We start from the raw sequence: 17,872 nt of genomic DNA, 5'->3' as shown, positions 1-17,872 counted from the left end.
ACAGAATGCTTACCATGTGAAACTACTCGAATAGTTTCATAAATGGTTTACCATTTTCCAACCCACCTGAAAGTATTTCTTTTAAAGGACAACGAGCCCAAAGGATCTGTTACCTATTATAATGAGAAATTTACACCAAAGTATGTGGAATGTAAGACAAATCAGAATTTAGGGAAATCAAAGCATATTATTAAATGTAACATGAATGGTAAAAATTGATAGAATTAGAGCATATAATATGCATAATCTCAGCAAGAAAAAAAATCCTGCATATTCCCCATTACATGTCAGATCTATCCAATAATATGTGTGTGCACATATATGTAAATAAATGTAGATGTGTCTATGATATAACCTGTAGAAAAGGGAACAAAAAAGGCTGAAGACTGGAGGATGAGGAAGGACTCAGTGCAGTTTAAGAACCCGAATTATGAAAGTCTAAAGCTAATTGTCTTTCTAGTTCTAACTCTGTCTTGGAGTTTCCATTTTGGATGGTACATAAGTGCTTGAGCATATTCAACAGAACCAACATAAAATGCATGTTACGTTGCACAGCTTGTCTGCTGAACGTCTGCTCTAACTGTGGAGGAGTTCACTGAGACGAATAGGCTTTGGGCCTAGTTAATATCCGTGTGCAGCACTTTTTATTTGCATATCTTTTTAAAGCTTAAAAATGCAAAAATATTAAATATATGATTCAACATATATGAATAACTAAATATAGCACAGGTACACCATAAAACATAACAGTATTTATTAAATATGCTATAAAACATAATATTATATATTATGTTCAAAGTGTCAAGCTCAGTACCTTGAAGTACAAGAGAGAAGGTACTCACAGACATGTGAAGTGTGTGGCACACTTAGAGGATCAGATGGTGCACATGTAACTATTTTGTTATTATAAAATTGTGTTTCTTTTAAATTTAAGTGTGTTTGTGCGTATGTGTGTGTGTGAGTGTGTGTGTGTGTGTGTGTGTGTGTGTGTGTGTATGAGTCTGTCTGTCTTTATGTGTGCTTATAGAGCCAGAAAAGGGCAGTTGCAGTTGAAGCTCCTGGTGGTTGCGAGCCTCCTTACGTGCTGGGAGCTGAGCTCAGGTCCCCTGCATGCACAGCAAGCCTTCTTAACCAGCGAGCCACGTCTCCAGCTCCAACGCGCGATAGACGAGATCACATGGCACGTTAACAGGCTAATGGTGAGATTAAGGATAGCTGGGGCCGGTCATACAGAAGAGTTGGACTCAAGCGGAGGAAGCTCTTTCGTTTCGACCCCTTTTAATCTTGTCATTAGTGTAAAGCAGTCTCTAGGATGAAATAGTATTCTGGACCATTTCACTAAATGGAATGTGGCTGGCAAAGGAAAGGCGCGGGTTTGTGGACCACACACCGGTCATTAGCTGTGGCTCTGGCCCCTACGTAATCCTGTTTGCGTTCTGTTTCCTAACTCTAAATGTTGCACCCTCTAGAAAGAAAGCGAGTTTAGAAATACTGACCCAATGGTGAAGAACATGTTAGCAGTCTTAGAGCCTCACAGCAACTTAGCTGTGTAACTGTTTAAGTCTCCTGTCAGGATGAGGGAAACTGCTCGGTCGGTCAAGAACTTGTGCAACACCCACAAAGCCCTGAATTTGACCTGATCCCTAGCACCCCATCAATCAGAAGCAATGGCGCACACTTCTAATTCCTGTCCTCCGGAGAAGGAGGCAGGGGGATCCAAGCTAAACTGGGCTCCATGAAACTGCGTCTCAAGAATGTAAAATTCTCTTCAGAAGTGAACAGTTAGGGAAAAAACGTTTCAAAACTCGGGTGATAAAGAAACCCAAACTCACAGAGCAAAAGTTATGGCTGAGGCTCATTCAGTCGTCTCTGTAGTGTTTAGGGGACAGTTCCCCCTAGCTACGGGGAAAGCCGTGGTAAGGTTTTACTACACATGCGCAATTGTGCGTACTCCAGAGCATAGGCCACTCAACCTGACAGATTTACACCCCTGTTCTATAGTAGTTTAGTCAAGCAAACTGTACCCAACACTCTTTATGAGGTGAAAAGTTATATACTTTACTAAAATTATGACTAATTTTATACTAACATACTTACATATGTAAACAACATATCTGTTTATAGAACACATATGTATGTCTGATTTAAAATAGTATATAAATCTGAAACACACAGACATCAGTAATCATATAAATCTCTTTATAACATACACAGAAATTTTGACTTAAGCATATCTTAAAGGCATTCTTGTGATAGAATTCTTCATTAAAGCAAATACCTTTTATAAATTAACTACTATTTCAAGATGTAGAAGAAGTCCCTAATTTACCTTATAAGTGAGTTGTACAATGTCTAACCATCACTATGTAGCTTTTAGGAGTCACATGACCTCAACAACACATCTGTGGATGATAAATCAATCAGGAAGTCATGAGTTTGCTTTTGTAGCTTTCAAAAGGATCTTCTGTTTTAATTATCTATGTAAATGAAAGAAAATTATGTTAACATTTCTCAAACAAGTGCTTCACAACTTTAAAGATTTATTTTGATCGTTTTCAATTACACATGCATGTATGTGTCTGCGTGTTGGTATGAGCACGTGAGTGAAAGGCGCCTGGAAAGGCCAGAGGTGTCAGATCCCCATAGAGCCCGAGGTACAGGTGGTTGTGAGACACCAGCTGTGGGTACCAGGAACTGAACTCCTGTCCTCTGGAAAAGCAGGCCATGCCGCTAACCACTGGGCTATCATCCCAGCCTCTCCTCACAACTTTAAATGTGAGCCAATGATGAACACACTTCACAGTTCAGAGGAGAATATTGGTACAGGGTGTTGTTTTCCTGGGTAGGGAACATAACAATCCCATGTCCACAGGAAGGCTGCAGACTTGTTTCTGGTTGATCGGTGACTTATTTAAAAAGGAACTGTGTCTGAGACCAGCACCATAACTGAGGTCCAATTGAAGAGCAGATCTTGCCCAGAGGCTCGTTTCCACTTCAGGGAATAGTTGAGTCATTTGGCTTCAGAACTTCAAATTATTTCATCACTAACCATTTTGAAAACGATTTACAGACCCTGCAAGAATTATGGGTCAATAATTTTTTCACTTTCTGCCCCAAAACACAAGTTAATAATAAGACATGGTCTCAAAAAAAAAAAAACAAAAACCTCTGATTCTAAAATTGCAAAGAATAGTTCAGCATTTTGAAGTATGTATTTTGATGATTTTAAGATATTTTTTAAAATGATGTGCAAAGTGTGTATTCAATTAGAATAATTTTAAAAGTTAACATAGAAATAAATATTACCTTACAAGAAATATGCTTTAATCTTTTAACTCTCTCTCTCTGTCTCTGTCTCCGTCTCTCTCTGTCTCTCTGTCTCTGTCTCTCTCTGTCTCTGTCTCTGTCTCTGTCTCTGTCTCTGTCTCTCTCTCTCTCTCTCTCTCTCTCTCTCTCTCTCTCTTTCTTTCTCTCTGTTTCTCTCTCTCTCTCTCTCTCTCTCTCTCTCTCTCTCTCTCTCTCTCTCTGTGTTTTCTTTTAGATAAAGACTCACGATGTAGCCTAGGCTAGACTTGAACTCACTATGCAAGTGACCCTGACTTGTAGTACTCATCCTGGCTCAGCCTCCTGAGTGCTGAAATTACAAGTGTATGCCACCATGGCCAGCTTAATTTTTTGTATTTTTAAAAATAAATGGCCTAAAAGAACATTTAATGGTCTTCTAAACTTTCCAAAGCTTTAAAAAGGTTTGCTTAACATTTTCCATTTGTAATTATATGTAGCTGGTAAATCCTTGTGAGAAAATATTTAGTGGCTGGGGACAAAGTTCAAGACAAGAAGGCAGGGCCCTTCTGAATGGAGCTCACACTGAGAGCACTCACACACTAGATGAAACTGACTATTATCATGCGTATTTCTTTCAAGGACATAAAAAGTATAGAACAGAAATGATATCTCAATTATATAAAATCCTTTTTTTAGACATTTTGGATAACATTTTATAAAACAGCCCATAAAGATAAAACATTTTTCCTTTGTTTAGTCAAAACTAAGAAATAAATGAAAGATACTGCAGTGTGCACCTGCCTATAAGAAGTTTACACTTTCCCCTTTGACCCCAACATCTAGGTCTGCCTTTTGGCCTTATTTGTCCCTTTATCAATCATCCTTACTTAAAACAGCTGTTTTGGTTGGCTTAATGCAGTATAATTTTATAATGACTTATTCTATAGTGATTCATTAAATAAATCTGTGAAAGTGTCAGTTGCTTTGACTGTTAGATGAGGCAGCTAATTACTTGCTCACTTACAGATCACCTCAGAATGTGTCAGCGCACTAGAGTATGTTTAACCTCATTTATGCTAATGTTGAGGCAGCAGCCTAAGGTTGCCCCTCAAGAAAAATTGAGTTATTCTTTGTTGTATCATCTGTTAACATGGAAGAAGGGTTTTTGAAAAGTTCAGTCCCCCAACCATTACAGAGGTTGGAGGTCAAACAAGACGGTGTGTCTCTTCACACACAGCTGGGGATCTTTTTCACATATATGGAATAATATGGTGCCATGGTTACACTAGAGGTAGCTGAGGGGCAGCTCAGGATTCATGTGGGTCTTTTAGTAAGGGGGGGGGGTGTGGGGCTGTCTCTGACATGGACCCTTTTGCTTGCTTTTCCATCACTTCCCCATGGAGGGGCTGTCTTGCCAGGCCACAGGGGAAGAGGACATACTCAGTTTCAATACAACTTGATAAGGGGGCATGTGGGAAGGGGGGCATGTGGGAAGGGGGGCATGTGGGAAGGGGGCCCCTCTCTTCTGAGGAATAGGGGAGGGAGATATGGAAGAGGGAGGGAAGGTGGAGCTGGGAGATGAGGAAGGATGGAGCTATGACCAGGATGTAAAGTAAATAAATAAAAAAAATTTAAGTGAAAGAAGCCATGATCTGACACAAGACTTGTCATTCAGATAGGTCAAAGGCCTGTATTACAGTTGGATTTTTTTCCTCTATTGGTTCTGGAATAAGCTGTCCTTGACGTTATTCTCTCACACCATAGAACGAACAAACTTTCATATGTGGCCAATCCCAGACAAAGAATTCTCATGTGCCTGCTTTGATACACATTTACCACTAGGTGGGCACACACATAGTTTGACTACTGAAGAACGTGATAGCGGGACATGAGGAATCTGGATATTCCAGAGATGTGGAGCTACTTTCAGAACCAAGCAACAAATTCAAACATCCCTAGAATTTGGACAGTCTAAGTCAATAATACAGCCCTAGGTCTCAAAGATAACCCAGCAATCAGTGTCCTATATGGGTGGGTGTTGGCTTAGCAGAAGAGAACATGAACAGTCCTGGGTTTCCATCAAAGCCCTGCCAGCAACTAGCAATGTAACCTTTGGCAAGGTGTTTGCTCCTCTGCACTGCTCATCAATGAAATGCTTATAAGATTATGATGTGAATTTACAAACTGATAAATAAGTGGAAACAATCCTTGGATTGGTTCTCAAAAGGAGTTGGCTACCCACTCCTAATTATTTTAGGTACAATCATACCTAAGGGCTAGCTGCCAGTTCCAGACTAGTTGATATCTATGCTAATGTATTTAAACTCCCAATTCACTACCCTAAAACAGGGAGTGAAAGTCTATTTATAATTCAAGTTAGTTAAAGGGGACTTGAGCGAAGCACACTGAGGGGCTCTTCCTGAAATAGGCAAGATCGGGTAACTGCTGCATGAGACTGTTGTCTTGGGTTGTCTGGAACTTAACATAAGGCATATTTCTTATCCTACTTATTTATTTGCATATTTTGTGTGTGCCTATGTAGTTTGTGTGTGTGCATTTGTGCAGGCATGTGCACATGTGTGCTACTATATGTAGAGGCCAGAAGTTGACATCCTGTGTCTTGGGCTAGTGCTTTCTGATCTCCACGTTTTCTTTTGAGCCAGAGTCTCTCTCTGAAAGGAATCTCACTGATGGGCTAGTATGGCTAGCCAGTGATCTTTGAGGATCCACCTTCCTCCTTTTCTCCCCAACAGTGCTAGGGTCACAGATGTATGGGACCATGCCTTCGCTTTTCCTGTGGGTGCTGGTTATCCAAAGTCGGTTCTTATGCTTTCACAGTCAGCATCTGACCAACTGTGCCATCTCTTCAAGCCCATGAACCGTATTTCCTGATGACACTGACACCCTAAATAATCAGAAAAAAACACAGGGGTAAACTCCAATCTTAATCGAGTAAGAGAGAAACCCTGCTCTCAGTGGAAGGAGGATAGCATCATGCAAACGTTACCAAGTAGCCTGGAACTTTCTTACTTTAGTATTGGTACACTGGGTTTGCTAGTCATTTAGTGACTGAAAATATGGGCAAGGCAACTGACAGAAATATCAGGTGGCTTAGCTTCATGTTAGCCAATGGTTTGACAAGATTGAGCTGACACAAAGAATTCAAGTAAAATCCAATGCATTGTACCAATTGCAGGGTTCGTGAGAAGGCACTGAGACATGGTCACATGACGTCATGTGTTCAGTGCAATTTCAACAAGTCTGTGTAGACAAAATCCACACTATACATCTAGTTAGTTTTTTAATAAAAATTAAAATGAATAAATACAGATCAACTCTCTCTGCTTTATATCTATCTCTGTGCCAAAATCTATCATATTTAAGGAATTGTCTCTGTACAGTGCACTCCAGCAGGCTTGTGGTAACTGTATCAAGCAGGTAAAGGTGCCTCCTAATGAAGTCCTTAAGAACCTGCTGTGCAAACAGTCTCAGGAACTAAAGGAAACAGTTCTGGAAAATAGGGACCCGATTCTTTCACTTTTCTCAGCCCAGGGGAATTAAGGTCTCACACAGCTCAGGACCCACTTGGTGTTTGCCACCACAACAGAAGTTTTCTTTGTAAGTCTTCTGCGAGCGGCATTACCAAAGGCCAAGGGAACCGATTTAAAAAAAAATCTGTTGTTTTTCTCCCTAGATGTTTCAAATATATTAACTTGGGTTTCAACTTGTCGTTCCCACAGAAAAAGCAGGGGAAAGTGCTTGTTTTCTTCTGGCCTGGTCTGCAATGTTTTCTTTCAGTTACAGGGAAGTCTAGAGGGCATGTGTCTGGGTCAGGGACAGCTCTCAGCTGTGTTTTCAGTGTGCAGGTAGGTGGTCCCAGCCTCCTGGGCAAAGTAGTCTTATAAATAAGATGGCCACAGGGACAAAGTACCTTTGTCAACCTGCCATCAAAGCTGTGCTTTGTGCTTCCCGCACTGATAGACTTATCTTAAATGTTACAAACCATAAAAAAATAAAACAAAGGCCAAACTCTGCACAGCCAGTCCTTCTAAATGAATCTCCCCTTAAAGCATCAAATAAAAATCCTCAAGACATGTGCCGACCACATTTGGATTACATAAATACTTTGAACAGCGCAAGAACCACATCAGGGACCCAAGGCCACGGCGGGCAGTTGGTAAGAGACTCACAGCCAACCACATCAAGTACATATAAAACCCTAGAAATATGCGGGCAGTGTTGACTTACACAACTGATAGCAGGTCTGCCAATGAAGCCATGGCAACCTTGTGATCAATTAAATCCAGTAGACCGTACTTTACAGAAATATTTAGATGATATTACCTGCGTTCTTCATGTCTAGTCTTTGCCACTCTCTCCCTACCTACTTACATCGGTAGATTTCCTAGTTTGCAGTCTGTGGCCGTTGACCTGGTAGGGGTTCCATGAAAGTACCTGGGAGCCACACATAGCTCTTCGTGCAGTAACAATTGATTAGCGTCTCTGTGTGATACTGTGCTTTATCCCTGCTGGTTACTTCAGCTCTGCCCCCTTTGTGTTCTTTTGGAGAACAGTGAAAAGAATCAGAAAGTAAACCAGACTCTGAACGCTCACCTCTTTAGGAATGGTATGGTCATTAAAAGCTATAAAAGAGCTGCTTGAGATTCTGGGATCCACACATAAGAAATCCCCATTTCCAAAGCTAATAACATAGGTGATGCTGCTTCCTTACTTTTAAGCATGAGGTCACATTCAAGTATCGTGACTATATATAGCGCAGCATCACTCTTGCTGACATCTTCAAAATGTATGTTACTTCCACAATCTACTTTGGTTTCAACCATTTTGTGATTAAAGCTTAGTTCTTTCAACCATTCAAATTTAAATGCGCATGAGATGTTTTTAATGTGACCATTTACACGTACTAGCTTCTTAACTGTCAACTTGGTTTGACAGATCATGCCATGACTAGACTAAACTTGATGCTTTGATTCAATCAATCAATTGTTCAATCCCTAAGCAACCTAATTAACTTCCCATCCTTCCAAGGTCAAAAGAAACAGCCTGGATAAGCCTATTGCCCGCAGTAAATTAGACAGAGAATTAAAATACAGATCTGTCACAGATGCTGTGCAACCCCCCTGGATCTTTGTGGATGGAGACAATAAGTTATACAAAGGAACATTTTTCTTTACATTTCAACAACTATTTTTAAAAAGCCTGATGGGTCAGAGAAATGAGGACAAAAACATATTGCAGGATTGAGGAAAAACAGCTTTAGATAGGAAACAAAGATCTAGTATTATGTGGGTTTCTTAGGGTCAGAGCATCTAGAGCATCTTGTCCCATCTCGGGCCTCTATGTAACTGCTCCGTTCAGTGTTCAGTATTTGGTATGTTTTTCAAAGGTTCCAGCAGTGAGAGTCCCCTTTGCTTCTCTTGAAGGGGATTCCTTAATCTGAAAGGTCTCATCAATAGGAAGTTCATCCTTATGTGGTTCTTGTATTTTTTCACCAGACATTTTTGAGGTCTTGATGTAGTCCAACTATTTCTGTGTGGACCACATAAATTTTATGCGAGTCATTCCATTTATTTTTATTTAGGGAGGAACCTGTCAGGAATTTGCTTTACCACAGAACAGACACTTTTTTTGTGATTATTATTTGATCTTTGGAGAGGGCTGGTGGGTTTTTTGAAGTGTTAAGATGTTCAACAGGGCTGAGAATTTAAAGGTCATACCTACGGAAGAGAAAACAGTTTCTATCTTGGCAAGTAATTAAAATGACAAATCGTGATTGTGAGTTTGGGTCTCTGCTATTTACACAACTACTTCAGTTATTTCAAATCAATTGTTAGATTTTGTTCTAAAAAAAAAAAAACAACTGAAGCAGGCCACTAGGGTTATTCATACTAGTGACTTCATCTTGTGGGAATGAAACAATCATTTGGGCAATGTTTATTTTATTGTCTATCGTTGTCTTTGACATTAGAGATAAGATTTAGTCTATGGTGGTGAGAAAGTGTCTGATCCGAATGGAAAATTTGCTGCTTGTGTTTTGAGTGCAGAAAAGCACACGTGTTTATGGGCAGGAAACGTCACTGCGGGCTTTTCCTACAGAAGCCCAGGAATAAAGTCCAGATTCTGTGTTATTCTCTTCCTTAAGAGGGGAAAGAGGAAGGGGCCACAGTTTGAGAACCAGTCTCTCTCATGACACGTTTGTCTGCCTCTGTAAAAACCGTGCTCTTCCCAGCTCTTCTTGCAGAGCCGCAAATGTCATGTTTGTTTTCCTTTACCTTGTGGGTTCTCGCTGGTTTGCCTTGGTCCTCTCCATTTTCTTTTTGGTAAGTCGCCATCTAGCCATCTTTTAAGGCTTTCGTCCTCTGTGATCCTTTCCCTGTTGCCACCCTCAGCTCAGGCCTCATTTGTGAGCAAGAATCCTCTAACAAAGATGCGTTTGTTTCTCTTCATACTCCAATTAGATTGCAAGTATTTCATGAACCAAGGCCTTGGTTGTTATTTCACCACTGACTAGTTCTCAAGAGGCTTTCGAATATGTCATTATAATTCAAATGCAAAGGGGATAACATGGACATAGCAACCAAGAAAAGACAGAGATGATGCAAGTGCTGCTAGAGCGTAAGCACTAACCGTGGGAGCACGTGAAATTAAAGTAGTGATGCGCCATACACAGAAATCAATAAAACTCTATGAGACATGACGCAAAAGACCCAAAAGAAAAACCTATGACACAATAAATTAAATTTTATAAACAGAAGACAAACACACTCTTTACTCTAACACTGAGGGATCTTAAAATCCCAAGGAACAAAAATGAATAGCTGTCATTCTGCCTATTTTGACTTCTCTGTTGCTGTGCTAAACCATAACCAACACAGATTGAACGGGTTTATTTCATCTTACACTTACAGGTCGTGCACAGTTCATAACTTAGCGTAGAGGATAGAGGTGTAATCACTGCAAGCTGAGACCACAGAGCACAGTTACTGACTGACTTGCTCTCTCGTTTGCTGTCAGCTTTCTCACATCCTAGGCCAACCTGTCTAGGGACTGTGTGCTGCCCACAGTGGGCTGGGCCCTCTAACATCAACTGTCAGTTAAGAGAGTTCCCTACAGACATCTGATGGAGGCAATTCCTTAAGGGATGATTGTAAACTTACATCAGTCAGCAAGTCCTGTACATACATATGTCCGAATGTCTATCAGAAATGTGCTAGATTCTTTAAATATGAAAGACAGATAGGGACTATGTTTATATATGGTTTTGTGATGATGTGGATTATGTTACAAAGTAGAAGAGAATGGGAGAAGAAATAGAAATATCACGTTAATCTACAACAATCCTCCCAGATACCATCCACAGTTACCTCCAAGAGTAGCAAAACTCAGGTGGCATCATGTGGGTTGTTTGTGTATGTGTATGGGGGATGGTGGCATGTTTGTATATGCATGCATGTGTACTACTGCATAGATAAACATGTATGAAATATAACTGTGGAGGGCAGAAGTCAGTTTGAGGTATTTCTTGTTTCTTCAAAGCAAGGTCTCTCACTGGGACCTGGGGCTTGCTGAGTAGGCTAGCCATCAACAAGTTCTAAGGATGTGCCCAATGCTCAGACACAGTGTTGGGAGGTCAAGGGTTCACCACGACCTTGCTTTCCCCATGAGCAATGGTGATCCAGCTCTGGTTTTCACGCTTGCGCGCCAGGCACTTTATCCAGCGAGCCTGGAACTGAATTCAAGTCCTCAGTGACAAGGTCTTTACCCAACACTTTACCCCCAATGCAACTGCAAATTTGGACTTTTAACATTACTCCTAAGCCTAAGTAAACGGACCCTTTTAAAAATGGGAATCCAAATAAATCCATTATCATGTGGGAATGTTTCTCCCAATTCAGCATCCTCTGAGCAAGGATGTTTTCAATCCTGTGTTCTGGGTTTGGCCCTGAGAAGAGCTTTATAACAACAGTCTCATCTCTAAAGACAGTATATGCTTATAGTCGTGTACAAAATGATAAAACAACAGCATCTCAAGCCCCTTGGGTCCTCATAAGTCACCTGTCAATTAGCCACAGAAACCTATGACTCCTGTTCCCTCTGAAGTGAAAAGTGAACACTGCCAAACCTCACTTAAAGAATGAGTTCTTTGGTCAGTTTCCTTGACCTGTGGGGATATCTTACTGTGGGGCTTGATAAGGGGAGTGAGGAAACCCCTGCTGGTCCCAAGCAAATGAAGTGTTTTCTGCTTGTTAAAAGACACCTGGGGGATCATTATTCTTCTTTGGCATGAGACATTGATTAAATTCTGTTGTTTTTAATTAATGTTGAACCTACCATAGTTAATCTGCCGCCACCATAAAGATATATTTGTGTGTGTGTGTGTGTGTGTGTGTGTGTGTGTGTGTGTGTGTAAGCCAGAGGTTGACACTGAGTGTCTTTCTTAATTGCTGTCCAGTATATAAACTGACATGGGGTCTTTTACTTGAACCCAAGACTAACCAACCCAGCTCGTGTAGCTTGCCAGTTTCTTCCCAGGATGCCTTGCCTCTGCTTCCTGATGGCCAGTCCTGCCATTACAGGCAGGAAGGTCGGGAACATTATGTAGCACCTACATGAGCGCTGGCCTTCAGAACGCTGATTCTCACATTTGCCCAGGAAGGACTCGACCCATTTAGATGCCCCCTTAAACTGCAAGGATATTTATTCCTACCCGTAGATGCAGTGAACAGAAGCTGTGACAGTGGAGAAAGCACGAGATGTATTAACGCACCACAGAGTTCATTTCGGCTTCTGTGCCCCCACCTAACTACTTGCCCAGTTTCAGGAAAAGCCTCTTACTTCTTTCCCTCTTTTTGCCCCTTCCTGCTCTGGCCATTTCCCTTCCTTTTTCTGTTGCTATCTGAAAATATCACTTCCTTGCCCCTTTTTTCACTGAAGTGAGAGAATAAAGTTCCTTGTAACTTAGCTCTCATCCATCATTCTATTCTTAGTTAGACATTTTTTTTTCCTTTCTCTTCTCACCCTGGGTGGAAACAGAGTGTTTCCTTTAGCTGGGAGAGATACATGGTGAGAAAAATGTGCCTGTTCTCGGTGGCTGTTATTTGAGAATAGTTCAAAGATCTGGGGATCTAGAAAACAAAGAACCCAAATTAAAAAGGGGGTACAGATTTAAACACAGAATTCTCAAGTGAGAAAAACTGAAATCGGTGAGAAACACTTAAACATTCGACATCCTTACTCATCAGGGACATGCAGATCAAAATGACGTTGAGATTCCATCTTATACCTGTCAGAATGGCTAAGATCAATAACACAAGTGACAGCTCATGCTGGTGAGGATGTGGAGCAAGAGGAACACACACCCATTGCTGGTGGGCGTGCAAACTTGTGAAGCCACTACAGAAATCAGTGTGGTGGCTCCCATTCAGGAAAATGGGAACTGATCTACTGCAAGATCCAGCTCTACCACTCTTGAGCATATGACCAAAAGATTTTATGCCCCAAACAACCCAGCCAGTTGCCAAGGATACAGGGTTTTTTCTGCCACAAACTAATGACAAGGTCCCACTGCTGAAGATAACACACACACAACTCATTGAACATGGAGAAGTCAACCTGATGTCTATATAGAGCCTTCACCTCTTTGTGGTAGCATCTTTGGTCCTTGAGGAAGGGACTCTGAACACTATTAAAAGAAAAAGGTAAACACCAACCCAGCTACAAACCTTTGGATCTATGCTGGTGTCCTCTTGTCTGTAAGATATGGTAATATAATAGTGGCACAAAGCTTGGGAGGTTAACCAACCAATATCTGATTTGACTTAAGGACCCCTCCACAAGATGGAAGCCATACCTCCTTCTGCTTGGGTGACCAGGAGCCTGAGACTAGATAGCTCAGGGGCCTAGGGTAAAACTAAATACTGTTCTACTAAAAGAACGTAGCAATCAAATGACTCCAGATGACATTCTGCTATACTTATCGACCAATGATTTGCTCACCCATCATCAGAGAAGCTTCCTCCTTCAGTAGGTGGGAACAAATACAGAGATCCATAGCCAGAAAATGTGCAGAGAGTGAGAGGCCTTGGAACACTCAACCCTAAACAGGACTCACAGAACCAGGCAGAAGGGGAGGCAGAAAGAGTGTAAGAGGCAGAAGGGATGGATGCTGTCAATGAAACAGCATCTTCCAGACAACCATAACTCACAGAGACTGGTCTGGACCAGTTGAGGTTCTAAAGCTGAAAGAAGTGCACATAAACCCTAACCTAGAAGTTATCTCCAATTGATAACCATGTACAAATCAAAATTTAGTTTTCACCAAGGGAGTGTCCCTGGGGAAACAAACTACTCTTAAGGTTAGGTTGCATGCCCAAAAGCAGATAGCCAACAGAAAACCAACTCAATGGCATCTTTGGAGATTCTCTGTCTCATAACAGCATGCCGGAGCTCCTTCTTCCTCTTCCTCCTTTTCCTCCTCTTCTCCTCCCCTTCTCCTCCTCTCTTCCTCTTCCTTTTTTTTATTTAGATTTTGTATTTTTATTTTTTTCCTCTCTCTTCTTTAATCCTACAGGCCCTTTGCATAGATGTTACTGCTTTTGGTTTTGTGTGTGTTTATGGGATTTTCTGAGTGTGTGAACAAGTGGATCTCTGTATCTACATCTACGTCTCATGCCTTTCATTGGATTCTTTTCCCTCTGTTTGTTCACTTCGTCCAATTCCAGTGCATTTGTTTTTGTTTTTGTCTTTTTTTTTTTTTTTTTTATCCCTTAGAAGCCTGTTTGTTCTCTAACGGGAACCAGAAAGGGGATCGCCAGGAGGAGTAAAAGGAGGGGAAGCCATAATCATGACGTAATACATGGAAAAAATCTATTTCCACTAAAAGAAAAAAAAAAGTCTTGCTGTGTCACTTAGAGGGCAAATCAAATGTATCCTAACTCCTTATCCTGAATGTAGTTATCTGGGGCAGAGCACTCACAAAGCATTTGTTCGTCTCCTCTTGCTGGGAGCTTCACATCCAGTGGGGTTCGAGCGTTCAGCTGAGTCCTGATGAGAAGGAGCTAGGATGGCAGAAGCAGATGATGTCCACGTTGATGCCTCCTAAGCAAAGTTAGCAGAACTTTCCAGGCTTCGCTTTTAAAACAAGGAGTTCTGACCACAAGATACCCAATCTCATGCTGACTCCAAGCTTTGAAATACAGAGTGATGACACCGTTGAGTACAGTGGGTCGTGTCTGCAGCCCCCCATTCAGGAGGCTGAGAAGCCAGGATCACTGTGAGTTCAAGGCCTGCCTGGGCCACATCGTGCGTGACAGCCTGAGCTACAGAATGAGACACTGTCTGGCAAACACAAACCAAAGGAAGCAAGAAAAGACAGGACAATTGTGTAAGAGAAGAACCCTTGATTTATTGAGTGGCACTTCGGCCATGCATTCTTTTCTCATTGGAATCACACCATCTCACCCTTAAGCAAATCAGAATAACAACACATGACTTCGGGGGGGGGGGGGGAGGGGTTCCTTCCTGGGTGGTGCTGGATAAACTTTAAATGGCACAATGTGAGACCGACAAGCCGAATCTTAAATGCAAATAGAAAAATAGATTATGACATAAAGATAACATGTTTTGTCATGTATCAGGAAAAAATGCAATTAGTCATGTTGGCCCAATGCCCATTCTGTACCCTACTTTTACAGGAAATGCTTGCTCATGAGCATGTTGTAGGAAACACTGAGCTTTGGAGAGGAGGACAGGAAGTTGGTATTTCATTCCACGCTGGAGACTGCAGGGAAAGCCTGGAGGGCTGCTGTGTGAGGGCTAAAGGGGCTTTTCATTCATGATTGGGCAACAGAAGAGCAGACAGGTAGGCTGAGGAGAAGTTATAAGGAACTGGCAGGACTTGGGAGATGAACTGACCTTCCTGCCAATGACCGCTGAAGCCTGTGCCTGAAAATGCCCTGAGCCATTTCCTTGGTGACTACTCGTTACGCTAGAAACCTGTAGAATGTATTCTGTTGTGGGAACTTACAAAGTGACATGAGGGTGAGTGAGTGAGTGTGTGTGTGTGTGTGTGTGTGTGTGTGTGTGTGTGTGTGTGTGTGCATGCGTACTCGCTCGCACGTCTACATACCACATGTGTATGCATGCTTTTTCTGATCCTCTGTTTTGTGAAAATTCCTGCATCTTTTGGGTCATTTGGCTCCACCCATTGCCTTGCATGACATCTGTCTCCTGTAAAACTTTCCTAGTTGTATATTTTCAGGCCAAACGTGTTCTTGACAGTTTTACTGTTATGAAATGAACTTGTTTGTGGTAACGTTGGCCAGTTCGCAGATGCCTTCTTTATAGCCCATGGGGAAGCATTTTTATCCATTTACAAAACAGAACATGGGCCTTCCTAATCTTAATATTCTCTTTATCCATAAAGGTTATGAGACTATCATCGATGTGAGACCACCCAACTTTGACTAATGAAAATCCAAAAGAAATGCAGTCTATTCAATATTTAAAAACAAGTTCTTGCTTCAATATTGGCTTTCTCCTCCTTTTTCTTTCTTTTATTTTCTTTTTTCCCCATTTCTTCTCTCTCTCCTCCTCTCCCTTTCTCTCTTCTTTTCTCCCCTCTACTCTTTTCTGGGCATTGAGCTCAGGGCTAACACATGGGAAGGGTACTGTCACAGGGCTACACTTTAGGCACAAGTTTATTTCTTAATTTCCCATGTACTTTGTACTGTAGGTGACTGAACGGCATATGCAATACATGCTGCTCTTACACTTTGCTGAGGCACGTCCTATTTAGCTGACATCATTAGAAGATGACCACTTAATGGGCAAGAGGTTTCTGGGTAGAGCAGAGATAAAAGCTTAGTCACATAAGAAACATATCCAGCAATTCAGCGGTTTGTTTATTGTACACACTCTACAAGACACTACTGGTTCAGAAGGCACAATGGGGAACCATTCAGATATGATCTTTGTCACCATCAGGACTTTCACAGACAAGAATAAGCAGATATAAAGTCCTAGTATGATAAACGTTCTCTAGAATAAGATACCGTCTACAGGGGATAGTTAAGCCAGGTTGTGACATCAGGAAATAAATATGTGAAAATGTTTGTATAGCAAAGACTACAAAGTGAAGAGATAGGAAATTGGGGCTCTATTTAGCCACTGCTGTCTGGCAAGGGGTTCTTAAGCTTATTGGCCTAAAACACACATGGTATTGTATCTTAAAGTTACATGGGTTAGAAATTAGGGCAGGACTTGGCAGGGATATCTCCTGCGCCATTTGCCTTATATGCTATTCCACACTAGATTCCAACTGGCAGGACATTAGCTATCCTGAGCTGTAGGTGCTAAGGCTGCTTCCGAAAATCCTGGATTGGTTTTCCTTGCACAGTCTCCTCACATACTGTAAATCCTAAAATTGTGGGAGTGGTGCGTGGAGCTTCCCAACAGACAGCAAGTGACCTAGGAATGCGCCTGATGACCTTGTTATCAACTTAAGATAAAATAGACTCAACCCAACTCAGATGAAGTCACTCTTGTCCTGATGTCTACCTATTCCTCACTTCTGAGAAAACTCTCAGGGCTCCAGGAGTCTTGCCACCAGTGAGGACCCTGCTTCTGTCTGTACGTCCGCCATTACCTCGGTTACTTCTCTATGGCTGTGACAAAACACCATGACCAAGGCTGCTTTTAAAAGAAAGCATTTAATTTGGGGCTCACAGTTCTGGAGAATTGGAGTCTACAGCCATCATGTCAGGGCAAATGGCAGCAGATGGGCACAGTGCTGGAGCAGTAGCTGAGAGCTTAAATGTGACTCTCTGTCTGTCTGTCTGTCTGTTTCTGTCTCTCTCTGTCTCTGTCTCTCTCTCTGTCTCTGTGTCTCTGTGTCTCTGTGTCTGTCTCTGTCTCTGTCTCTCTGTCTCTGTCTCTATCTCTATCTCTGTCTCTGTCTCTCTGTCTCTCTGTCTCTCTGTCTCTCTCTCTGTCTCTATCTGTCTCTGTCTGTCTCTCTGTCTCTGTCTCTCTGTCTCTGTCTCTGTCTCTGTCTCTCTCTCTCTCTCTCTCTCTCTCTCTCTCTCTCTCTCTCTCACACACACACACACACACACACGGTGATGAGGCAGAGAGTGCTAACTGTAACCTCACAGCCCATCCTTAGTGACATATGTCTTTCAACAATATCTTCTAGTCATTCCCAAATAGTTCCACTAACTGGGGACCAAGTATTCAAACGTATGAACCTATGGAGGGGGTGGGCATTCTCATTTAAACCACCACATTCCATTCTATGGGCCCAAAGGCATGTGACCATATCACGATACAAAATGCATGTCATTCAACTCCAGTGGTCCCCGTAGATCTTCACAGTCTGAACCCAGAATAAAAATACAAAGTCTCTTCTGAGATCCAAGGAAAATTCTTAATTGTAATGTCCTATAAAATAAAAGGGTGAATTATGTTTTCAGAGTACAATGGTGCTGAATAGACACTGTCATCCCAAACTGGAGTAATGGGGACAAAGTGAGGAAATACTGCACCAAAGCAAGGCAGGGTAACCTCT

At 41.7% G+C, this 17,872-nt stretch overlaps 1 long non-coding RNA gene across 2 annotated transcripts in view; it reads left to right on the top strand.

Moving 5' to 3' along the window:
* The window catches only part of LOC311593870, a 77,321-nt gene that overhangs the window by 30,065 nt on the left and 29,384 nt on the right, over positions 1-17,872 (top strand). The gene's annotated exons all lie outside the window — the stretch shown is intronic.

The sequence above is a fragment of the Acomys minous genome, assembly GCF_964271855.1.
Source record: "Acomys minous genome assembly, chromosome: 3".
NCBI lineage: Eukaryota > Metazoa > Chordata > Mammalia > Rodentia > Muridae > Acomys > Acomys minous.
This window is presented reverse-complemented; position numbering and strand designations above follow the sequence as displayed.